Source organism: Procambarus clarkii, chromosome 63 (genome assembly GCF_040958095.1).
Source record: "Procambarus clarkii isolate CNS0578487 chromosome 63, FALCON_Pclarkii_2.0, whole genome shotgun sequence".
NCBI classification, from domain to species: domain Eukaryota; kingdom Metazoa; phylum Arthropoda; class Malacostraca; order Decapoda; family Cambaridae; genus Procambarus; species Procambarus clarkii.
The window spans coordinates 13,724,417-13,748,597 of NC_091212.1; the positions used below are offsets into that span (position 1 = coordinate 13,724,417).

At 47.6% G+C, this 24,181-nt stretch overlaps 1 protein-coding gene across 4 annotated transcripts in view; it reads left to right on the top strand.

The window, feature by feature from the left end:
* The window catches only part of LOC123769513 (protein inscuteable homolog), a 67,487-nt gene that overhangs the window by 2,521 nt on the left and 40,785 nt on the right, over positions 1-24,181 (top strand). The window lies entirely within an intron of this gene.

Here is a 24,181-nt window from a genome sequence, read left to right on the forward strand (position 1 = left end):
CCCACACCACACACACACACACACACACACCCCAGGAAGCAGCCCATGACAGCTGACTAACTCCCAGGTACCTATTTACTGCTAGGTAACAGGGGCATTCAGGGTGAAAGGAAGTTTGTCCATTTGTTTCTAATTGTGTGTGTGTACGTGTTTACTATTTGTGCCTGTAAGAACGAGCTCTAGCTCTCGGAACCCTCTTTTCTAGCTGTCTGTTGTCTAATGCAATTAATCCGAACCTATTTCCCTATCATACCCGTTGTTAAAATTGTGAATTGAGTTTGTCTCTACAACCAGTTTTTTTTAGATCATTCCATTTACTCACTACTCTTACGCTAAAACTTTCTTTAGACATCTGTATGACACATCTGACTCTCAAACTTCCAAACTTGCCCTTTTGTTCTATTGGTATTCATTGTAAACATTTTATCTTTTTCCACTCTTGTTAAATCCCTCTAAGTATTTTGTATATCTTTATGATGTCTCCTCTCTCTCTCTCTCTCTCCTCCTTTCTAATGTCGTCAGGTTTAGTTCCTTCAGTCTCTCTTCTCTGACCATTTCAGAAATGTCAGTAGTCATTTCTCTGACCATCTCTGCGACTTGTTCAAGTCCTCTTGGAGAATCCTACAATCCTCATCTGTCACAACTCGTCTCATTAATTTTTCATTTGCAAAACATCGACATATAAGACTCATTTCCTATAGATAGGTCATATACGTATATGAGAAATAGAATTGCTCTCAGCGCCGATCTTTGAGGTAATCCCTTCTTAACTGCTTGCTAGAACGACTTCTCGCCCCGAAATGTTACTCTGTGGCTCCTGCCTGTTAGGTAATTCCTTACCAATGCAAGCGATGAGTCACAATAACGTGGCTAAAGTATGCATTCTCATCGACTTAAGAATGGTCCAGGACGGACCGAAACGTCGTCCCTTCACCTTCTAGTGTGTGGTCTGGTCAACAATTCCTTACCAATGTTTGAACTTTCTCTTTCACTCCCGCCTGCTTCTCACGTTTGTATAATGGTATCTTTGTGTCAAAGGCTTTTTGGCACTCCAGAGATACGCAATCTGCCTATCCCTCTCTGTCTGTCATGCCTTATCCTTGTTACTTTATCTTAGAAATCTAGTAGGCTCGTGTGTGTGTGTGTGTACTCACCTAGTTGTGTTTGCGGAGGTTGAGCTCTGGCTCTTTGGTCCCGCCTCTCAACTGTCAATCAACTGGTGTACAGATTCCTGAACCTATTGGGCTCTGGAATCTGTACACCAGTTGTGTGTGTGTGTGTGTGTGTGTGTGTGTGTGTGTGTGTGTGAGAGAGAGAGAGAGAGAGAGAGAGAGTTCTGTGTACTCGTATATTCACCTATGTACTCTCTTACCTGTATGTGCTGGTTCGAGATTCAGCTCCTGGACCAGGCTTTCTAGCTGTCTGTCGTAAGATGCCTAATCAAAAACACACGCCCTAAAATGTACGGTGTAGTGGTGGCAGCGTTTTGGCAATGTTCGCTGTTCAGGAGTCAAGACGCATCAGCTGTACTGAGTTACAGAGTCTGGAGACAAGAGCGAGCGATTTTGATATGCAGAGACTTACATATGTTTGATACGCAGACAGATGTGTGAGACGGAGAGACATACACATATTTGATATATAGAGGCGTATGTATTTTTAATACGCAAAGATATACACTTGTTTGATGCACTGAGGCATGTGCGTATTTGACATACAGGCATTTGTGCATTTATTACACAGAACTGAAGCGTATGAATTCACAGAGACATGCTCGTATTTAATACGCATAATACGTATTTAATTACGCATTTAATACGCATGTTGGTGCGTATTTAATACGCACCAACATACTTGATACACAGAGACATGCGCGACACGGCCTCTTGTGGGTCATGAATATTATTAAACCATGTTAGAACGCAGGTTCGAATCCTCGTCACGGCCCTTGTGGATTTGTTTATTAAACCATGTCCTTTAATCACTCTCGGGTGTCTCTCTGCTGCATCAAACAGGCGTTCACTTGTTCAGTTACCTCACACACACACACTATGTCAGACCAATCCTGGAGTATGCAGCTCCAGCATGGAGTTCATTTCGAGTCAAGCATAAGATTAAGTAGGAAAAGGTTTAAAGGTTTGCCACCAGACTAGTACCCGAACTGAGAGGTATGAGCTACGAGGAGAGACTATGGGAATTAAACCTCAAGTCATTGGAAGACAGAAGAGTTAGGGGGGGGGACATGATCATCACATACAAGATTCTCAGAGGAATTGATAGGGTAGATAAAGACAGATTATTTAACGCAAGGGGGACACGCACTAGGGGACACAGGTGGAAACTGAGTACCCAAATGAGCCACAGAGACATTAGAAATATTTTTTTCAGTGTCAGAGTAGTGGACAAATGGAATGCATTAGGAAGTGATGTGGTAGAGGCTGATTGCATATACAGTTTCAAGTGTAGATATGATAGAGCCCAATAGGTTCAGAAACCTGTACACCTGTTGATTGACAGTTGAGAGGCGGGACCAAAGAGCCAGAGCTCAACCCCCGCAAGCAAAAATAGGTGAGTACAAATAAGTGAGTACACACACACACACACACACACACACACACACACACACACACACACACACACACACACACACACACACACACACGCGCGCGCGCGCACACACACGAAGGTAGCAAGAACCTCAACTAATTAGTATGGTCACAGGAAAGGGCACGGATGGTAGCCGGCCTTCCCACGAGATGAGTGTTCCCAAGGTGTTCACCTAGTACTCACCTATTTCTGCTTGCGGGGGTTGAGCTCTGGCTCTTTGGTCCCGCCTCTCAACTGTCAATCAACAGGTGTACAGGTTTCTGAACCTATTGGGCTCTATCATATCTACACTTGAAACTGTATATGCAATCAGCCTCCACCACATCACTTCCTAATGCATTCCATTTGTCCACTACTCTGACACTGAAAAAAATATTTCTAATGTCTCTGTGGCTCATTTGGGTACTCAGTTTCCACCTGTGTCCCTTTGTTCGCGTCCCACCAGTGTTGAATAGTTTATCCTTGTTTACCCGGTCGATTCCTCTGAGGATTTTGTTGGTTGTGATCATGTCTCCCGTTACTCTTCTGTCTTCCAGTCTTCCAGTGTGTGTGTGTGTGTGTGTGTGTGTGTGTGTGTGTGTGTGTGTGTGTGTGTTTGTACTCTTGTGTGTCTGATATCGTCACCTTTAGCTCTATCATCGTCGTAATCACCAATTTTCAATACATCACACGAGGACCTTAATCTGAGTGCACATGTGCACACCACGTCACTGCTCAAGAAGGTAACATACTGTACAGTGCTCAATATTCCAAATGTCTTATAACCGCAAATGAATTATTTCCCTCCCATTACTTGTATTCCACTTATCGAAAATTGTCGCAAAAAAATCTAAATTAGAAGGATTTGGAAATGTCTTGAAATACATTAAATAAATCACGAAGGAGGTTATCTTGAGGTTATCTTGAGATGATTTCGGGGCTTTTTAGTGTCCCCGCGGCCCGGTCCTCGACCAGGCCTCCACCCCCAGGAAGCAGCCCGTGACAGTTGACTAACACCCAGGTACCTATTTTACTGCTAGGTAACAGGGGCATAGGGTGAAAGAAACTCTGCCCATTGTTTCTCTCCGGCGCCAGGGATCGAACCCAGGACCACAGGATCACAAGTCCAGCGTGCTGTCCGGTCGGCCGATGATTAAAGTTAATGCATTAAAGTCCCAAGAAAGTGCATCAAAGATTGTGAAAATGATTGTAAAAAAAAAATACACCAGAAACATACGTTATAAATGATTCGTTCTCAAGTATTTGAGTTAATCTCAGAGTAGCAGCAGATGAGGGGGAGGGAACCCTGGAAACACAAACCGAAACTGTCTCTATTTTCCGCTTGTTACAACTTGTAATAAAGTTGTTACATCTTGGCTTAACGTGTTTATGACGTATTAGAACGTTGTTACAACTTGCTATATTGGTTTTTATAACTGGTTAGGAAGTGTTAAAACTTGTTCGAACGTTGTACCAACGTCGTAGTTTCGGTGTGTGTTTGGCGGGAATAGTCTTAAGCTTTGCTCACTATCTGTTGCGTTTAAATCACTTTTTTGGTACAATTTGTTGTAGTAGATATGTGTTATGATTAGTAGCTATGTTGTTTCTGCAGTCAAGTTATGAGTCGTAATTCTTCCCTTCATTTATTGAATTGAACTTCATTTATTGCCGGCGAGAAACAATGGGCAGAGTTTCTTTCACCCTATGCCCCTGTTACCTAGCAGTAAAATAGGTACCTGGGTGTTAGTCAGCTGTCACGGGCGGCTTCCTGGGGGGTGGAGGCCTGGTCGAGGACCGGGCCGCGGGGACACTTAAAAAAGCCCCGAAATCATCTCAAGATAACATCAAGATAACCTTCATTTCGTTATGGGTCGTAATTCTTACCTTGATTTATCGGAAAGCAGAGACGACTGTCACCGGATCCGGGTAGAAAGACACGCTTATCTGGGTTACAGGAGAATCTGTTGGTTGCTTGGTGGTCAGGGGGAGAGAGAGAGAGAGAACCGTCTCCTCCTCTACTCCTTCTTCAAGGTCGAGGTCCGAGCGATGGTCACAAGGGGGGAGGTCAAGTACCTGTAGAAGCGGTTTGGCGTTTCGTCATGTCATCTCCGAGCTGGAGGAAAGGACTCATCTGCAAATATCTATTTTATTTTTCCCGTATACATCTATTAATGCCTATTTCCCAGTTTTCTATAAATGGATAAATACTCGTTGACCTATAATTAATATTATAGTGCCGTAGAGTGGTGGAATACGGACAAAGGTCACTCCTGTATTCATCAGGTAATTTCTATACAATCATGGAATCCATCAGCTGATATCTGTAAACACACCCATCAGCTGATTTCTGTAAACATAGATCAGCTGACTGGTGTAAACACTTATCCATGCGCGTGAGACAGAAGGTCGTAGTCTGGCCCGTGGAGTACGGGATTTGCGACATTGACTATATTTTGTGTGTGTCACTCTTACTCTTGAACTTTGAAACGAGTTTGTATTACGTCATATCTTTTTTTTGTTATTTTTTTTCTGATGACTGCCTTACAGCGTCACTTTGCAAACTAAGCTGTTTTTCCTGTCGCTGTTGTTGTGTGTGTCTCTCTCTCTCTCTCTCTCTCTCTCTCTCTCTCTCTCTCTCTCTCTCTCTCTCTCTCTCTCTCTCTCTCTCTCTCTCTCTCTCTCTCTCTCTCTCTCGTTCAAGTATGTTTATTGAGATAAGAAAGAACTACATCTCAAAGGGATAGAGTAGCTTAGGCTATTTCTACCCCCCTTACCCTCTCTCTCTCTCTCTCTCTCTCTCTCTCTCTCTCTCTCTCTCTCTCTCTCTCTCTCTCTCTCTCTCTCTCTCTCTCTCTCTCTCTCTCTCTCTCTCCTCCGTTCTATACATACGCTTCTGCCTCACCTCTTCCCCTCAGGTCAACGAGGGTCACGTCCCAGTACAGGTGTTGGGGAGAGAAAGGTCACAGTCAGGGGTCAGAGCGTGACCACCCGGCCTTGATAATCGCCTCACATGTGGGTCACAACAATAGGTAATTGGGGAAAAAAAATACAATAAAGTTTTATAACTGTCCATGAAAAGTTAAGCTTTGAGCGTATTGCGTTTTGGGGAGCCGGTCGGCCGAGCGGACAGCACGCTGGACTTGTGATCCTGTGGTCCCGGGTTCGATCCCAGGCGCCGGCGAGAAACAATGGGCAGAGTTTCTTTCACTCTATGCCCCTGTTACCTAGCAGTAAAATAGGTACCTGGGTGTTAGTCAGCTGTCACGGGCTGCTTCCTGGGGGTGGAGGCCTGGTCGAGGACCGGGCCGCGGGGACACTAAAGCCCCGAAATCATCTCAAGATAACCTGAAGATAGGAACACGTAATTAGTTAGACGAAGATGTTGTTGTGTGAGGAAGGAACTGTTTGGCCGGTGTGTGTGTTTACGCTGATTGGTTGATGAAGATTAAGCCCCCCAAAAGGTGGCACGGGCATGAATAGCCCGTAAGTGGTGGCCCTTTGGAGCCATTACCAGTATCAAGAGCTGATACTGGAGATCTGTGGAGGTGCGACTGTACCCTGCGTGACGGGAGATGTCTCCCGTCTGTGTACGCTGTTTAGTGTGTCATCTTAATGCCATGTTGAGATTGATTGATAAAGATTAAGCCACCCAAGAGGTGGCACGGGCATGAATAGCCCCGTAATGTTCATATCGAGAATAGCACCACGGCTTAAGTGCGGTTTTAGGCCTGTCGACCTCTGTAGGGTTGTTTAGGCCTGTCAACCTCTGTAGGGTTGTTTAGACCTGTCAACCTCTGTAGGGTTGTTTAGACCTGTCAACCTCTGTAGGGTTGTTTAGACCTGTCAACCTCTGTAGGGTTGTTTAGACCTGTCAACCTCTGTAGGGTTGTTTAGGCCTGTCAACCTCTGTAGGGTTGTTTAGGCCTGTCAACCTCTGTAGGGTTGTTTAGGCCTGTCAACCTCTGTAGGGTTGTTTAGGTCTGTCAACCTCTTTAAGGCTGTTTTAGGCCTGTCAACCTCTGTAGGGTTGTTTAGGTCTGTCAACCTCTTTAAGGCTGTTTTAGGCCTGTCAACCTCTGTAGGGTTGTTTAGGTCTGTCAACCTCTTTAAGGCTGTTTTAGGCCTGTCAACCTCTGTAGGGTTGTTTAGGCCTGTCAACCTCTGTAGGGTTGTTTAGAACTGTCAACCTCTGTAGGGTTGTTTAGACCTGTCAACCTCTGTAGGGTTGTTTAGACCTGTCAACCTCTGTAGGGTTGTTTAGACCTGTCAACCTCTGTAGGGTTGTTTAGACCTGTCAACCTCTGTAGGGTTGTTTAGACCTGTCAACCTCTGTAGGGTTGTTTAGACCTGTCAACCTCTGTAGGGTTGTTTAGACCTGTCAACCTCTGTAGGGTTGTTTAGACCTGTCAACCTCTGTAGGGTTGTTTAGGCCTGTCAACCTCTGTAGGGTTGTTTAGACCTGTCAACCTCTGTAGGGTTGTTTAAGCCTGTCAACCTCTGTAGGGTTGTTTAAGCCTGTCAACCTCTGTAGGGTTGTTTAAGCCTGTCAACCTCTGTAGGGTTGTTTAGACCTGTCAACCTCTTTAAGGCTGTTTTTGTCTGTCAACCTCTGTAGGGTTGTTAAAGAGTTCAGCTCGCGGACGAGCTATATAGTTCCCGAGGGCTGGGTTAACCACCGTCGCTCTAACGACCACGACCTGACCCACATTGTTTAACAATCACTACAGCCACCATCGCCGCCAGGTGGAGTGAACTCAGGCGTTCCATCATCTGAGTGACTTTCCCCTCAAACTACGTAATTGTCCTCACATGCACACAAACACGTTCCCCTCTCTCTCTCTCTCTCTCTCTCTCTCTCTCTCTCTCTCTCTCTCTCTCTCTCTCTCTCTCTCTCTCTCTCTCTCTCTCTCTCTCTCTCTCTCTCTCGTGTATTGTGTTTTACGTTCTCCTGAAACATCATCTTTATCTTAGTGTCTCTTGTTTCTCTGTTTTATCTGCTGTTCCTCTCTCTCTCTTCTCACCTTTCTCCTTCTCTTCCTCCTCCTCCCACTGTTAGCCTTCGATGATAACTAAGACTGATAATGTAGTCAGGCTGGGCGGATATTTATGTGTCACCCGTTAGCTGGGCCAGGGTTCTAGTTACAGTAGTCCTAGTTACAGTAGTCTACAGTAGTCCTAGTTACAGTAGTCTACAGTAGTCTACAGTAGTCCTAGTTACAGTAGTCTACAGTAGTCCTAGTTACAGTAGTCTACAGTAGTCCTAGTTACAGTAGTGTACAGTAGTCCAAGTTACAGTAGTCTACAGTAGTCCTAGTTACAGTAGTCTACAGTAGTCTTAATTACAGTAGTCTACAGTAGTCCTAGTTACAGTAGTCTACAGTAGTCCTAGTTACAGTAGTCTACAGTAGTCTTAATTACAGTAGTCTACAGTAGTCCTAGTTACAGTAGTCTACAGTAGTCCTAGTTACAGTAGTCTACAGTAGTCCTAGTTACAGTAGTCTACAGTAGTCCTAGTTACAGTAGTCTACAGTAGTCTACAGTAGTCCTAATTACAGTAGTCTACAGTAGTCTACAGTAGTCTTAATTACAGTAGTCTACAGTAGTCCTAGTTACAGTAGTCTACAGTAGTCCTAGTTACAGTAGTCTACAGTAGTCCTAGTTACAGTAGTCTACAGTAGTCCTAGTTACAGTAGTCTACAGTAGTCTTAGTTACAGTAGTCTACAGTAGTCCTAATTACAGTAGTCTACAGTAGTCCTAGTTACAGTAGTCTACAGTAGTCCTAGTTACAGTAGTCTACAGTAGCCCGAGTTACAGTAGTCTACAGTAGCCCGAGTTACAGTAGTCTACAATAGCCCGAGTTACAGTAGTCTACAGTAGCCCGAGTTACAGTAGTCTACAGTAGTCCTAGTTACAGTAGTCTACAGTAGTCCTAGTTACAGTAGTCTACAGTAGCCCGAGTTACAGTAGTCTACAGTAGCCCGAGTTACAGTAGTCTACAGTAGCCCGAGTTACAGTAGTCTACAGTAGTCCTAGTTACAGTAGTCTACAGTAGTCCTAGTTACAGTAGTCTACAGTAGCCCGAGTTACAGTAGTCTACAGTAGTCCCATTTACAGTAGTCACGGTACCCAACACATAGCAGAATAAAAAGTCCTTAAACCATCCCAGAACTCGTTAATATAACAAAGTCTCTCCTCAGAAGCGACACCAGTTGCAATCAGCAGCTGTAATCATCAGCTGTTGATTACAGCTGTTAGTGCTGACGACGCTAACAGCTGAAACCCCCCCCCCCCAATCATCCATTAGGACCCCCATTATGCATCCGGGCAGCTGGTGAGTAATGGAGGAGCCAACAGTAGCAATAAGGGGGCGTGGCGTTGGTTGGTGATACAAATGAACGTATTTATAGTGAAGATGGAGATAAATATGAATGGGATTGTTTACTACCGTGGAGGCAGGTTGCGCGGGAACGCCTATCAGCTGATCCGATGTAAACAAAGGCTATATCAGCTGATCTGTTGTAAATAATGACTTATCAGCTGATGTGATGTAAACAACGTCTCCTTGGTCAATTGGAATCTTTGGGCAATCAGTTCACACACACACACACACACACACACACACACACACACACACACACACACACACACACACACACACACACACACACACACACACTTGAGACAGTAGCCTGCTAATTGTTGCAAATGTTTGCCACCATTGCATTTGCAACATGATAGTTGCCGTAAATAAGTGTACCCCGGCATGCTAGGCCTCCAGGTCACCCTCTCTCACCAGAGAGAGAGAGAGAGAGATTAACTCATGAACTGCTCTGATACCGCATCAGTACTCACCTGTATGACCTAGTTTGTTGAGCTTCAGCTCTTGGGTCCCGTCTCTTAGTCGTCGGTTGCGTATAACAGTGACTCTCAATCCTCTTGTATCTTATCATACTTTTTGTGTAGTATGTGTAGAGGTTGTTTCAGTTACCTGTCAGTTGACCCAGTCAGCTGGGTCAGTCACGTCACTGACATGACCCTTGGCACTGATCTCTGTGGCACTCCACTTGTTACTTCATTCACGAGTATACCAGGAGTATACCTGGAGTACACCTGGAGAGGGTTTCAGGGTTACTCACTTCATGTGGTTTAACTCACACGCACATGAAGTCACCCTCCAGTGAAGTTCCCTACTCACTCGAAGGGTGACGTCTGAGCTACCTTGAGACTGAGGTGCTCAAGTAACTGTGTCAACACTTCCTGGCAACGCCTGATGAGTACCTAACTCATCACTAGCCCTGGAGGGCTCAGTTACAGCCCCGCTCCTGTGCCAGGTAAGTCCACTACGGGCTCACCATAGCCCGTGCTACTTGGAACGTTCTGTTCCCAGTAGCTGAATCTTAAACAACAACAACAACAACGTGGAGGGGGTCCTTCCTGGAAAACATTTCCATGAAATGCTACACTGTGATTGGCTGTTCCGCGGAAAGCTGTTCCCACATGGAAGCCTGCCCCCACATGGAAGCCTGCCCCCACATGGAAGCCTGCCCACACATGGAAGCCTGCCCCCACATGGAAGCCTGCCCCCACATGGAAGCCTGCCCCACATGGAAGCCTGCCCCCACATGGAAGCCTGCCCCCACATGGAAGCCTGCCACAGTATGAAGCTGTCCAACTGAAGAGCTTCGCCAGTGGGTCTCCCACTTCGCGCTTCCCATAAGTGGACTCTGCAATTAACATGGCGTGGAGGCAGCTCTGGCAATTTAGCGAGCCACTTCGTTAATATTTACGAGCGATTTGAGTGTTTATGTGTGTGTGTGTTGGGGGGGCGGGGACCCCGAGGGCTCGTGTGAGAGTCAGTTGATGTGTCTCTCGCAGGGTCCTTGCCCTGGATGGGTTTTTGTAGTGACTAGTTAAATTGTGTGTTTTTTTAGGTTAAAAGTGTGTTGATTATCGTTATTTTCGCTTGGTTGCTCAAGAGTATTTACATGTATGTATGAGTTTACACACACACACACACACATGCGCGCGCAGGACTCGTAATTCTGTGGCGCGGGTTCGATTCCCGCACGAGGCAGAAACAAATGGGCAAAGTTTCTTTAACCTTGAATGCCCCTGTTATCTAGCAGTAAATAGGTACCTGGGAGTTAGTCAGCTGTCACGGGCTGCTTCCTTGGGTGTGTGTGTTTGTGTGTGTGGTGTGAAAAAAAAGTAGTTAGTAAACAGTTGATTGACAGTTGAGAGGCGGGCCGAAAGAGCAAAGCTCAACCCCCGTAAACACAACTAGGTGAATACACACACACACACACACACACACACACACACACACACACACACACACACACACACACACACACACACACACACACACACGATCTGACACAAGAATCAGGGCAGTGCTAGAGTAAGATAACTTATAACCGGATCTAAATACATTCAAGAAGTGTTGTGAAATTATGGCTGCTAGAATTTAACCGAGCTAAATACAAAGTTATGAGGATTGGCGCATTGGTGAGAGGATCTGAACACCAGTATAGGATGAAGGGAAGACAGATTCATGAATCAGAATAGAAGAAAGACCTATAGGTCTTTTAACAACAACAGCATCGTCTGAAATATTGACTAACGTCTGTTTATCGTTCAGGAAAACTTAGACAAAGGCGCCCGCTGTGTCTTCCCTGTATAGACACAGCATGCGCCTTTCTATCTTCATTACATTACATTTGCTCGGGTTAAACTCTAACAGCCATTTGTTCGACCCTTCAGTTTTTTCAAGGCATTCTTAAACCCTCATGCTGTCCTCGTCTGTCTTAATCCTTCTCATAATTTAATCTCCGTTGCAAAGATATGCAACGGAGTCCTGTTTATGAGGTGCAGGGCTTGAACTATAAGGAAGATTTAGGGAACTAGACCGTGCTCTATTGGAGGAGAGGAGAGGGGACATGACAACGACTTACAACTTCCGGTATGGAAAGTCTGAGGTATAAATGAACCAGGATACAATTGCTGTAAGGCGGGGCTCTAGAGCTGGATCTCGGTCCATGTAGACTCAATTACGTAATTGAGTCTACATGGAGAGAGAGAGAGAGAGAGAGAGAGAGAGAGAGAGAGAGAGAGAGAGAGAGAGAGAGAGAAAGAGAGAGAGAGAGAGAGAGGGAGAGGGAGAGAGAGAGAGAGGGAGAGAGAGAGAGAGAGAGAGAGAGAGAGAGAGAGAGAGAGGGAGAGAGAGAGAGAGAGAGAGAGAGAGAGAGAGAGAGAGAGAGAAAAAGAGAGAGAGAGAGAGAGAGAGAGAGAGAGAGAGAGAGAGAGAGAGAGAGAGAGAGAGAGAGAGAGAGAGAGAAAGAAAGAGAGAGAGAGAGAGAGAGTAATTCTGAGACTAAACTATCGCAGATTTTAAGACTGTTGTTGTTGTTGTTTTAGATTTAGCTGCTCGAGGGGGAACTAAAATATCCATGTAGCACGGGCTATGGTGAGCCCGTAATTGAGTTTCGGCTACTGACGATTCCCTTGTTTACTGAGCAACTTGGGGTCGATGGATTTTACAGGGCCTTCGAGTAGCCAAATGTGACGGCTTCTGAGAGTCTGTGTTGAGAGCGATGTGCCACAGCAAGCACAGGAAGATTATGGCAAGGATATCGTCAGGCTGCTACCGTCGCCTCCACCACGGCAAAGACAGTGTTTGGTGAAGACAATATGATTATAAAGCTAATGCTGGGTCGATAGATCGCACCACAAGCACCAGAACGATAGACCACAAGCACCAGAACGATAGACCACAAGCACCAGAACGATAGACCACAAGCACCAGAACGATAGACCACAGGCACCAGAACGATAGACCACAGGCACCAGAACGATAGACCACAAGCACCAGAACGATAGACCACAAGCACCAGAACGATAGACCACAGGCACCAGAACGATAGGCCACAAGCACCAGAACGATAGACCACAAGCACCAGAGCGATAGACCACAGGCACCAGAACGATAGACCACAGGCACCAGAACGATAGGCCACACCGCAAGCACGAGAGCGATAGATATTTACTCTTGAAAAATCATTGCAGGAAAAAAGTCGTAAATGACTAAGAAAATGATAAATTACAATTAAAGGCAATTCGATATCTTCCACACAGAAGAAGCTAGAGTTGGACCTACAGCTCAAGCACCAGGTTTCTTTGGGTTATCTTGAGATGATTTCGGGGCTTGACGTTCCCGCGGCCCGGTCCTCGACCAGGCCTCTTTTTTTTTTGTTACCCCCAGGAAGCAGCAGGCCGTAGCAGCTGTCTAACTCCCCCAGGTACCTATTGACTGCTAGGTAAACAGGTGCATCAGGGTGAAAGAAACTACCCATTTGTTTCCGCCTCCATCGGGGGATTGAACCCGGGACCTCAGGACTACAAATATGACAAAATATAAAAACATATTCGCCATTTTTTTCCATTGAGCTACAGAGGAGGGAGCCGGTCGGCCGAGCGGACAGCACGCTGGGCTTGTGATCCTGTGGTCCTGGGTTCGATCCCAGGCGCCGGCGAGAAACAATGGGCAGAGTTTCATTCACCCTATGCCCCTGTTACCTAGCAGTAAAATAGGTACCTGGGTGTTAGTCAGCTGTCACGGGCTGCTTCCTGGGGGGTGGAGGCCTGGTCGAGGACCGGGCCGCGGGGGACACTAAAGCCCCGAAATCATCTCAAGATAACCTCAAGATACAGTGACTTTTGTATCATAATTTGGAGTAATAGCCTCTATAATCTCTAAGTTTCAGCATGCGGCTCTTTGTAATCCTCATTGCCGTAATCCTCCCTATAATTGCTGTTATTCTCATTTATTCTTAATCGTCATTACGGCCGCTTTAATTCCCATCGTTAACGTCGCCATTCTCAACCTAACTACCACCATCAGTAACCTAACTACCACCATCAGTATAACTCATAACACCACCACCATCACCTCCACCGCAATCATCCGCTCACAGTATAATATATCGCCAATTCGGCGCATTTAATCTCCGCTAACGACCCCCCGCACAATTACTCCCTGGAGTCCGCATTTGGCAGTCGTCCTACTCACCTACTCAGGGCACAGTCTGAGTGCCGACAGCCACTCCCACGATTGGTGTTCCCTTAAACGAAGCGACCGCGGGTGTATTGGACGCCGGCCGTGATTGGCTAGTAACGGCTGTATCGCTGTTAATCACCTGCATCTCAAAAGAGGCCGTGATTGGCTAGTAACGGCTTTATCGCGGTTAATCACCTGCATCTCAAAAGAGGCCGTGATTGGCTAGTAACGGCTGTATCGCTGTTAATCACCTGCATCTCAAAAGAGGCCGTGATTGGCTAGTAACGACTGTATCGCTGTTAATCACCTGCATCTCAAAAGAGACCGTGATTGGCTAGTAACGACTGTATCGCGTTTAATCACCTGCATCTCAAAAGAGGCCGTGATTGGCTAGTAACGACTGTATCGCTGTTAATCACCTGCATCTCAAAAGAGGCCGTGATTGGCTAGTAACGACTGTATCGCGGTTAATCACCTGCATCTCAAAAGAGGCCGTGATTGGCTAGTAACGGCTTTATCGCGGTTAATCACCTGCATCTCAAAAGAGGCCGTGATTGGCTAGTAACGACTGTATCGCGGTTAATCACCTGCATCTCAAAAGAGGCCGTGATTGGCTAGTAACGACTGTATCGCGTTTAATCACCTGCATCTCAAAAGAGGCCGTGATTGGCTAGTAACGACTGTATCGCGTTTAATCACCTGCATCTCAAAAGAGGCCGTGATTGGCTAGTAACGACTGTATCGCTGCTAATCACCTGCATCTCAAAGGAACCAGACTCGGGTACTGCTGCAAACTGATCTTTAATTGCCCCTGTAGTTTATGGAATGCAAACAAGTGTTAGTTGAGTATTATGTTGGAAGTCTCGAAAGCTTTATTTATTATTTTTACTTTAGTTTCATTTAATTTGTGTTTCCCCGTTTTCCTTTCCTCGTACCATCCCATTTTCTATCATTTAAAGCAAAGAGAAACCGGCTGCCTCACTTCCTGGGGTGACTGAAATAAAATAATTGTTTCTATCCAGTGGCGCCAACTCAAAATTGGGCGCTCAAATGATAAGCTTCAGCTGATGAATTAAGATTGAACAAGGCGCCTGGAAGTGCAGAACCCGTTATTAAAGACAGAAACGCATAATCGTGACATAGGAAGACATTGTGTAGAGAGAGAGAGAGGGAGAGAGAGAGAGAGAGAGAGAGAGAGAGAGAGAGAGAGAGAGAGAGAGACAGAGACAGAGAGAGGCAGCGAGAGAGAGAGGGAGGGGAGAGGAGAGAGAGAGAGAGGGGAGGGGAGAGAGAGAGAGAGAGGGGGGAGGGGAGAGGAGAGAGAGAGAGAGAGAGAGAGAGAGAGAGAGAGAGAGAGAGAGAGACAGAGACAGAGAGAGGCAGCGAGAGAGAGAGGGAGGGGAGAGGAGAGAGAGAGAGAGGGGAGGGGAGAGAGAGAGAGAGAGGGGGAGGGGAGAGGAGAGAGAGAGAGAGAGAGAGAGAGAGAGAGAGAGAGAGAGAGAGAGAGAGAGAGAGAGAGAGAGAGAGAATTAGAGAGTTACAGCACCAATTACATATGAAAAGAGTAAGAGAACAAGAGAAAGTTAAAGACTGCAAAAGAGAAGTGCAAAAATAATTTACTTAAACAGGCTTAAACAGGAAAACCACAGCCAATTAAGTCATCTAATCATAGAAAAGTAGTCAAATTACATCACAAGTTTACGAAAAAGTCAACTGAAGATTCCCAGTAATCAAGCCACGCGGACTCTGCCTCTATTGAACCACCAACAGAAGGAAGATAACCAAACCAGCACCTTACCTGGTTGATACCTGGTTGATACCTGGTTGATACCTGGTTGATACCTAGTTGATGGGGTTCCGGGAGTTCTTCTACTCCCCAAGCCCGGCCCGAGGCCAGGCTTGACTTGTGAGAGTTTGGTCCACCAGGCTGTTGCTTGGAGCGGCCCGCAGGCCCACACACCCACCACAGCCCGGTTGGTCCGGCACTCCTTGGAGGAAACAATCTAGTTTCCTCTTGAAAATGTCCACGGTTGTTCCGGCGATATTTTAATACCTTAGTAATAACTAAGACATTAATACTGCGTACCGTAAGACCTTAGTAACATCGTTACTAAGGTCTAAGGAAGGAAGGAATTATCAAGGGAAAACGCCAAGCCATTACGACTATATAGCACTGAGAAGGGGTCAGGATAAGGATTTGGGATGGGACGGAAGGGATGGAATGATGCCCCAACCACTTGGTGGACGGTCGGGGATTGAACGCCGACCTGCATGAAGCGAGACCGTCGCTCTACCGTCCAGCCCAAGTGGGTGTACTAAGGTCTAAGCTGTTGACTTACAGCTATTCCAATATATTTTGACGGCTGTAATATCAAACACAAAGGGGTGAACTGCTTGAAAGTTAGAAAACGGACAAGGGGACCCCTAGTGTGAGGTATACCGCATGTGAGGTATACCGCATGTGAGGTATACCACATGTAAGGTATACAAGCATATCGGTAGACCAGAATGAGTCAAAAGTATTACCCGTGAACGCTATACTAGCGAGAGATTGATGAGGCTGGGAATAATATTTAGATTTTTTGTATTATTATATACGTATAAGTGGTGGTAAATAACCTAGCCGGTTCTAGTTCCTGCTCCTCTAGGCGTAAATTGCAGTATACTCTAATATATCAACAGCACAAGGAACATCAGTTCCGTCTGAGAGAAGAACAGAAATAACAGAAGCAGAAATAACAACGACAACGGGAGCGACATCGACAACAGAGGCTACATCAACAACGGAAGCGACATCAACAGAATCATCATTACTTTCACTAACCGTTGCTACCACCACTACCACTACCGCTACCACCACTACCACCACCACCACCACCACCACTACCACCACATATAAATAATTGGTTCCATAATTAATTAATAAAGGACACCCAATTCCTTTCAATAATTAGTACATTTGTATCACTGTGTTTTATACATGAATCCTTCCATCTTTATCTAACATTATGTCTTATCTATCTATCTGTTTTTATGTGTTTTATATCTGTCTTCACATCTGATTGTCTATCTGTATGGCCTCTCTCTCTCTCTCTCTCTCTCTCTCTCTCTCTCTCTCTCTCTCTCTCTCTCTCTCTCTCTCTCTCTCTCTCTCTCTCTCTCTCTGACAACCAGCTGACAGATAGAGATGCCAGCTAAGCTTAGATAGCTGGCATCTTAGCCAGCCATAGTTAGCTTAATAGTTAGCTAACTACTAAGTACTACTAAGTAGTTAGCTAACTGCTCGCCCAGGTCGTAGCAGTAGCAGGTCGAGTAGTTGACTCGACCAGGTCAACTACTAAGTAGTTAGCTAACTACTAACTAGCCATAGTTAGCTTAGTAGTTGTTAAACACATGGGGGGGGGGGCAAAATCTTACTGAAACGACCATACGAGTCATAAACACTCATACTCCGCCTAAGTGAAACAAGGAACACTTAGTGGGCCAGCCAGAGGCTTAGGGCCCGCCCAGTGGGCCAGCCAGAGGCTTAGGGCCCGCCCAGTGGGCCAGCCAGAGACTTAGGGCCCCGCCCAGTGGGCCAGCCAGAGGCTTAGGGCCCCGCCCAGTGGGCCAGCCAGAGGCTTAGGGCCCGCCCAGTGGGCCAGCCAGAGGCTTAGGGCCCGCCCAGTGGGCCAGCCAGAGGCTTAGGGCCCGCGCAGGAATATCTCTGCAAAAAAAAATAGTAATACATTCCTCACACTATTGTTCCCAGCGACGGTCTGGGTCAGTCGACGGCTCATGGTGTTAGCAGAAAACGCAATTCCATTTCCATAAGGGTAACCTTTGTATTTAGATGAGGAACGGTGATATGGCGGACGAGGCTGGCTCGCGTTCTCTCTGTCTCTGTCTCTGTCTCTGTCTGTCTCTCTCTCTCTCTCTCTCTCTCTCTCTCTCTCTCTCTCTCTCTCTCTCTCTCTCTCTCTCTCTCTCTCTCTCTCTCTCTCTCTGTCTCTCTGTCTCTCTCTCTGTCTCTCTCTCTCTCTCTCTCTCTCTCTCTCTCTCTCTCTCTCTCTCTCTCTCTCTCTCTCTCTCTCTCTCTCTCTCTCTCTCTCTCTCTCTCTCTCTGGTGTGGAGTCTCGTGGCGCCGTGGCTGATGACAGGTGTAATGGGAGATAAAGCCATTACTTAGTTATTGACTTTAACGACACGGAAGATGGTGCATGACAAGCGGGGCGGCGCGTCCTCCTCTCTCTTGTTTACATACATGGATGGCGTATGAAACGCAGCGGGATGTAAACGGTATGACAGACGAGCATTACATAGACGGCTGTAGGAGGAATGAGAGAATGAGGACGAGGAGGAGGAGGAGGAGGAATCGGAGCGATAGTGTCAAAGCTGTTTGGGTCATCTGATCATCTGATCAACCAGGCTGTGACTCATACGTCAGGCTGCGAGCAACCGCGTCTAACAGCCTGGTTGATCAGTCCAGCAACCAGGAGGCCTGGTCGACGACAGGGCCGCGGGGACGCTAAGCCCCGGAAGCACCTCAAGGTAGGTCATTCCCAGCCTCAATACATGAAAGTAGGAGACAGATATAGACAGAACTCGATTTATTTTGTTAGGGGGATGGGATAGGAAGGGCGTTTCGAAAGCTAGAAGTATATGTATGTTGACCAGACCACACACTAGAAGGTGAAGGGACGACGACGACGTTTCGGCCCGTCCTGGACCATTCTCAAGTGTATAAATATGTATGTTTAGGGCTAGCATGGTCAACAAATATGTACTGTCGCCTGAACGGTTAAGCTGATTTAAATGAAAATAAAATCATTGCCTACCTTGGACAGGAAAAGGTTCGCTAAGATGCTAGAGAGCCACCTAGATGCTGCCATTATGGGGACGTTTGATTTCTTGTTTTCTAGATTTCCTAGTGTTTAGTGTGACAAATTCTCTGGCACTATGGCAGGTAAATGGTTAGTAAGATGCCCTTAGAAGCTTTCTAGGCCAGCTGTTAGGTCAGGGGGGAGGGGGGGCTCGGTGACTCATTCCTGTTTAATCAGTGATGGGGATGGTTCCTTTAGTTTCAGGTCTAAGGGTTAGTTTAGGGTTGAAACTGAAGCTCAAGTGTGTACTAGTGTTGCTTGAGAGCTTCTTCGGGATAGTGTTTGACTGAAGCTGCTCGTGAGATCAGTCTGGGACTTCAGTGTGGCGTTCTGTCGCTTCACGAAACATAAAATTAACGTTTTAAATTAAAATAAATTAAGTCCGAAACTGCCGGCCCGAAACTGCCGGCCCGAAACTGCCGGCCCGAAACTGCCGGCCCGAAACTGCCTGCCCGAAACTGCCTGCCCGAAACTGCCGGCCCGAAACTGCCGGCCCGAAACTGCCGGCCCGAAACTGCCGGCCCGAAACTGCCGGCCCGAAACTGCCTGCCCGAAACTGCCGGCCCGAAACTGCCGGCCCGAAACTGCCGGCCCGAAACTGCCGGCCCGAAACGCTACGCGTACTAGTGACTTTACAAGAATGTTAACACCATGCTGTTAACATGTTAACATGCTGTTAACATGTTAACATGCTGATGGTGCTAACACCACCATCACTAGGCTGTGACTCATACGTCAGGCTGCGAGCAACCGCGTCTAACAGCCTGGTTGATCAGTCCAGCAACCAGGAGGCCTGGTCGACGACCGGGCCGCGGGGACGCTAAGCCCCGGAAGCACCTCAAGGTAACCTCAAGGCACGCTATGTATTCTCACAAACCCAATGTACCTTCTTGCATATAAATATATAAATAGAGTGTTGGAATAAAATTTCATATGAATTTATTTTTCAACCAGTTGAAAGGTGGAACTTTTATTTTGTTTGTTTTCTTGAAGTTACATTTAACCTCCCAATCAATTCTTCTCCCTATTCTTCCTTTTCCATCACCTCTCCCTTCGTGCTACCCAATCCCCCTTCCCTCCAATCCCTCCCTCTTCCCTTCCTTTCAATCCACTTTTTCCTTTCAAAGCATTCTTCATCCCGATTTCATGGACAATAACACCAGTCTGTCTGTCACCTGGTCCCGTGGCGGGCCTTCCAGCCCCCCTCTCTCCTTTCCCATCGTCCCCTTCCACGCGCATCTTCCCCCCCCCCCCCTTCCCTTCAGGAGCCGTGGTTCCCACCACGCACCCTCCCATCTTTCCCAGGAACCCTCGTCCCAGCCAAGAGTAACATATACACCTCTCTCTCTCTCTCTCTGGCGCTGTGGAGTCAGAGGCACTTGAAGACATTGGTGGTATCTGCTGACTCCTTGTTCTTGCTGCTACCGGGCTGTGTCTGCTGCTACCGGGCCTTAGTGTGCTGCTACCGGGCCTTAGTCTGCTGCTACCGGACCTCGCGGAAAGTTACGCGACTTCTCAGGCAGCTACCGGACCTTTGTCTACTGCTACCGGGCCTTAGTGTGCTGCTACTGGGCCTTAGTGTGCTGCTACTGGGCCTTAGTGTGCTGCTACTGGGCCTTAGTGTGCTGCTACTGGGCCTTAGTCTGCTGCTACTGGGCCTTAGTCTGCTGCTTCCGGTCCTTAGTCTGCTGCTACTGGACCTTAGTCTGCTGCTACCGGTCCTTAGTCTGCTGCTACCGGGCCTTAGTGTGCTGCTACCGGGCCTTTGTCTGCTGCTACCGGGCCTTAGTCTGCTGCTACCGGGCCTTTGTCTGCTGCTACCGGTCCTTAGTGTGCTGCTACCGGACCTTAGTCTGCTGCTACTGGACCTTAGTCTGCTGCTACCGGTCCTTAGTCTGCTGCTACCGGGCCTTTGTCTGCTGCTACCGGACCTATTTAGAGACCACAGAAGACAAAAAACACCCTCTCCGATGTTTCTGTCCGTCGCGGACCATTATCAAGTCTTATATGTGGTATGGGTTGGGTTGGGTTACTTTAGGTTAGGTTAGGGTAGGTTGAGCTAGGTTTATTTAGGGAGTAGCGAAGACGGGATGAATTTCACACTTTTCTCGGGTGATTGTTGACGCAAACAACAATGTCTGACGCAAACAACAATGTCTGACGCAAACAACAATGTCTGACGTGAACAACAATGGAACAACTGAGGGGGAAAACTGAGTACCCAAATGAGCCACAGGGGTCGTTAGAAAGAACGTTTTCTGTGTCAGAGTAGTTAATAAATGAAATGCGGTGATGTGGTGGAGGCTGACTCCATACACAGTTTCAAGTGTAGATATGATAGAGCCCAGTAGGCTCAGGAACCTGTACACCTGTTGATTGACGGTTGAGAGGCGGGACTAAAGAGCCAGAGCTCAACCCTCGCAAGCACAAATAGGCGAACACGGTGGGATCAGATGTAGAACACGTTTTATTCAGGGTAGACAAATGGAAATGAATTCTAAAGTTTGAAATATACGAAATATACCTTTTATGGGGTGTCTACAATATATTCCTGTCTGTAGTTTTTTATTATTATTATTATTATTATTATTATTATTATTATTATTATTATTATTATTATTATTATTATTATTATTATTTTCTACCACAGACGTGGCCAGACATTTACAATGCTAACCAGCATATATACATTTTCTTCTGTCCTCCATGGACAGGGTTAGAGAAGTGTTAAACTTCAGTGTTCAAGGGTTTATTGAACACTCAACCACAGAAGGTGATTCGGTGCTTTTAAAACCCTGTGTGTAGTGGGAGGGATCTGAAAAAATATGTGGAGTGTCTTTAGTAGAATGTCTACAAAATATATCTTTCTTTAGTGGGGGGTATCTGCAAAAATGCAGTTTCTTTGGTGGGGGGCTTTACAAAATATTCCTTTGATTAAGTTTAGTATCTACAAAATATACATTTATTAAGTTGAGTATCTACAAAATGTACCTTTATAAAGTTAGGTATCTACAACACAGGCCTTCTTCAGTAGCAAATCTCCAAATTGTACCTTTGTTTAGTAAAGGGGGCCCTTCAAAACACACCTTTCTTGAGTGGGGGAGCTTCAAAATGCACCTTGAACCGCTGTTTTTCATAGCACGATGTGTTTGGAACGAGGGGATTGGAGGGGAATGGGGGATTGTTACCTGCATCAGTGATTGGGGAAGAGGAGGGTGTCGAAGGAGGGTGAGAAAAGGGTGACAAACTGGTCTCCTTACCTCTCACCATCCCCCCAGTCAGTTAGGTTAAGCTTGACTGTACCTGAAGAGTAACTGGATGGGTGACAGCTAGAATCTATAACCTCATCATTGGCTAGCGTAATCTCGACAAGCTACCAGCATCCTGTACCCAGCAAGGGCATCCAAAAAATGCCTCATCTCTCTCTCTGTCTCAAGCATCTTCATCTCTTCCCATACCACCAGCATCCTCATCTCTTCCCATGCTCCCATATCTCTATCTCAAGCATATTCATCTCTTCTCATACCACCAGCATCCTCATCTCTTTCCATGCTCCCAGCATCTCCGCTCTCCTCAACACGTGAGAGGAGTACCAAGGATAACAGCCTGAGGCTATCATTGCCCTTAACGATATCAATCCACCCTGGCGGAGAACGTGGATATCATAGACAATATCCTCCGCCGGGAAGTTTGGCCAGGTGTGCCTTCAGCCCTCCACAACAACCTGCTCACACTGGCAGAGGGGCAATTAACGATGGGGGGGGGCAGGTCAATTACAATTACGGCGTAACTACGGTGGAAGGCTATATTAGAGGGGGGGGGGGGGGAGACAGAGAGGTTAGCTGTACAGGCCACAGATGTTTGACCTGCGGGTGTTTGGTTCAGGCTGGCACTGCGGGTGTTGGGTTCAGGCTGGCACTGCGGGTGTTGGTTCAGGCTGGCACTGCGGGTGTTGGTTCAGGCTGGCACTGCGGGTGTTGGTTCAGGCTGGCACTGCGGGTGTTGGTTCAGTCTGGCACTGCGGGTGTTTGGTTCAGGCTGGCACTGCGGGTGTTGGGTTCAGGCTGGCACTGCGGGTGTTTGGTTCAGGCTGGCACTGCGGGTGTTGGTTCAGTCTGGCACTGCGGGTGTTTGGTTCAGGCTGGCACTGTGGGTGTTGGTTCAGTCTGGCACTGCGGGTGTTTGGTTCAGGCTGGCACTGCGGGTGTTGGTTCAGTCTGGCACTGCGGGTGTTTGGTTCAGGCTGGCACTGCGGGTGTTGGTTCAGGCTGGCACTGCGGGTGTTGGTTCAGGCTGGCACTGCGGTTGTTGGTTCAGTCTGGCACTGCGGGTGTTTGGTTCAGGCTGGCACTGCGGGTGTTTGGTTCAGGCTGGCACTGCGGGTGTTGGTTCAGTCTGGCACTGCGGGTGTTTGGTTCAGGCTGGCACTGTGGGTGTTGGTTCAGTCTGGCACTGCGGGTGTTTGGTTCAGGCTGGCACTGCGGGTGTTGGTTCAGTCTGGCACTGCGGGTGTTTGGTTCAGGCTGGCACTGCGGGTGTTGGTTCAGTCTGGCACTGCGGGTGTTTGGTTCAGGCTGGCACTGCAGGTGTTTGATTCAGACTGGCACTGCGGGTGTTTGGTTCAGGCTGGCACTGCGGGTGTTGGTTCAGGCTGGCACTGCGGGTGTTTGATTCAGGCTGGCACTGCGGGTGTTGGTTCAGGCTGGCACTGCGGGTGTTGGTTCAGGCTGGCACTGCGGTTGTTGGTTCAGTCTGGCACTGCGGGTGTTTGGTTCAGGCTGGCACTGCGGGTGTTTGGTTCAGGCTGGCACTGCGGGTGTTGGTTCAGTCTGGCACTGCGGGTGTTTGGTTCAGGCTGGCACTGTGGGTGTTGGTTCAGTCTGGCACTGCGGGTGTTTGGTTCAGGCTGGCACTGCGGGTGTTGGTTCAGTCTGGCACTGCGGGTGTTTGGTTCAGGCTGGCACTGCGGGTGTTGGTTCAGTCTGGCACTGCGGGTGTTTGGTTCAGGCTGGCACTGCAGGTGTTTGATTCAGACTGGCACTGCGGGTGTTTGGTTCAGGCTGGCACTGCGGGTGTTGGTTCAGGCTGGCACTGCGGGTGTTTGATTCAGGCTGGCACTGCGGGTGTTTGGTTCATGCTGGCACTGCGGGTGTTTGGTTCAGGCTGGCACTGTGGGTGTTGGTTCAGGTTGCACTGCAGGTGTGGGTTCAGGCTGGCACTGTGGGTGTTGGTTCAGGCTGGCACTGCGGGTGTTTGATTCAGGCTGGCACTGTGGGTGTTGGTTCAGGCTGGCACTGCGGGTGTTTGGTTCAGGCTGGTACTGTGGGTGTTGGTTCAGGCTGGCACTGCGGGTGTTTGGTTCAGGCTGGCACTGCGGGTGTTGGTTCAGGCTGGCACTGCGGGTGTTTGGTTCAGGCTGGCACTGCGGGTGTTTGGTTCAGTCTGGCACTGCAAGGTATTGGTTTAGGCTGGCACTGCGGGAGTTGGTTCAGGCTGGCACTGCGGGTGTTTGATTCAGGCTGGCACTGCAAGGTATTGGTTCAGGCTGGCACTGCGAGGTATTGGTTCAGGCTGGCACTGCAAGGTATTGGCTCAGGCTGGCACTGCAAGGTATTGGTTCAGGCTGGCACTGCGGGTGTTTGGTTCAGGCTGGCACTGCAAGGTATTGGTTCAGGC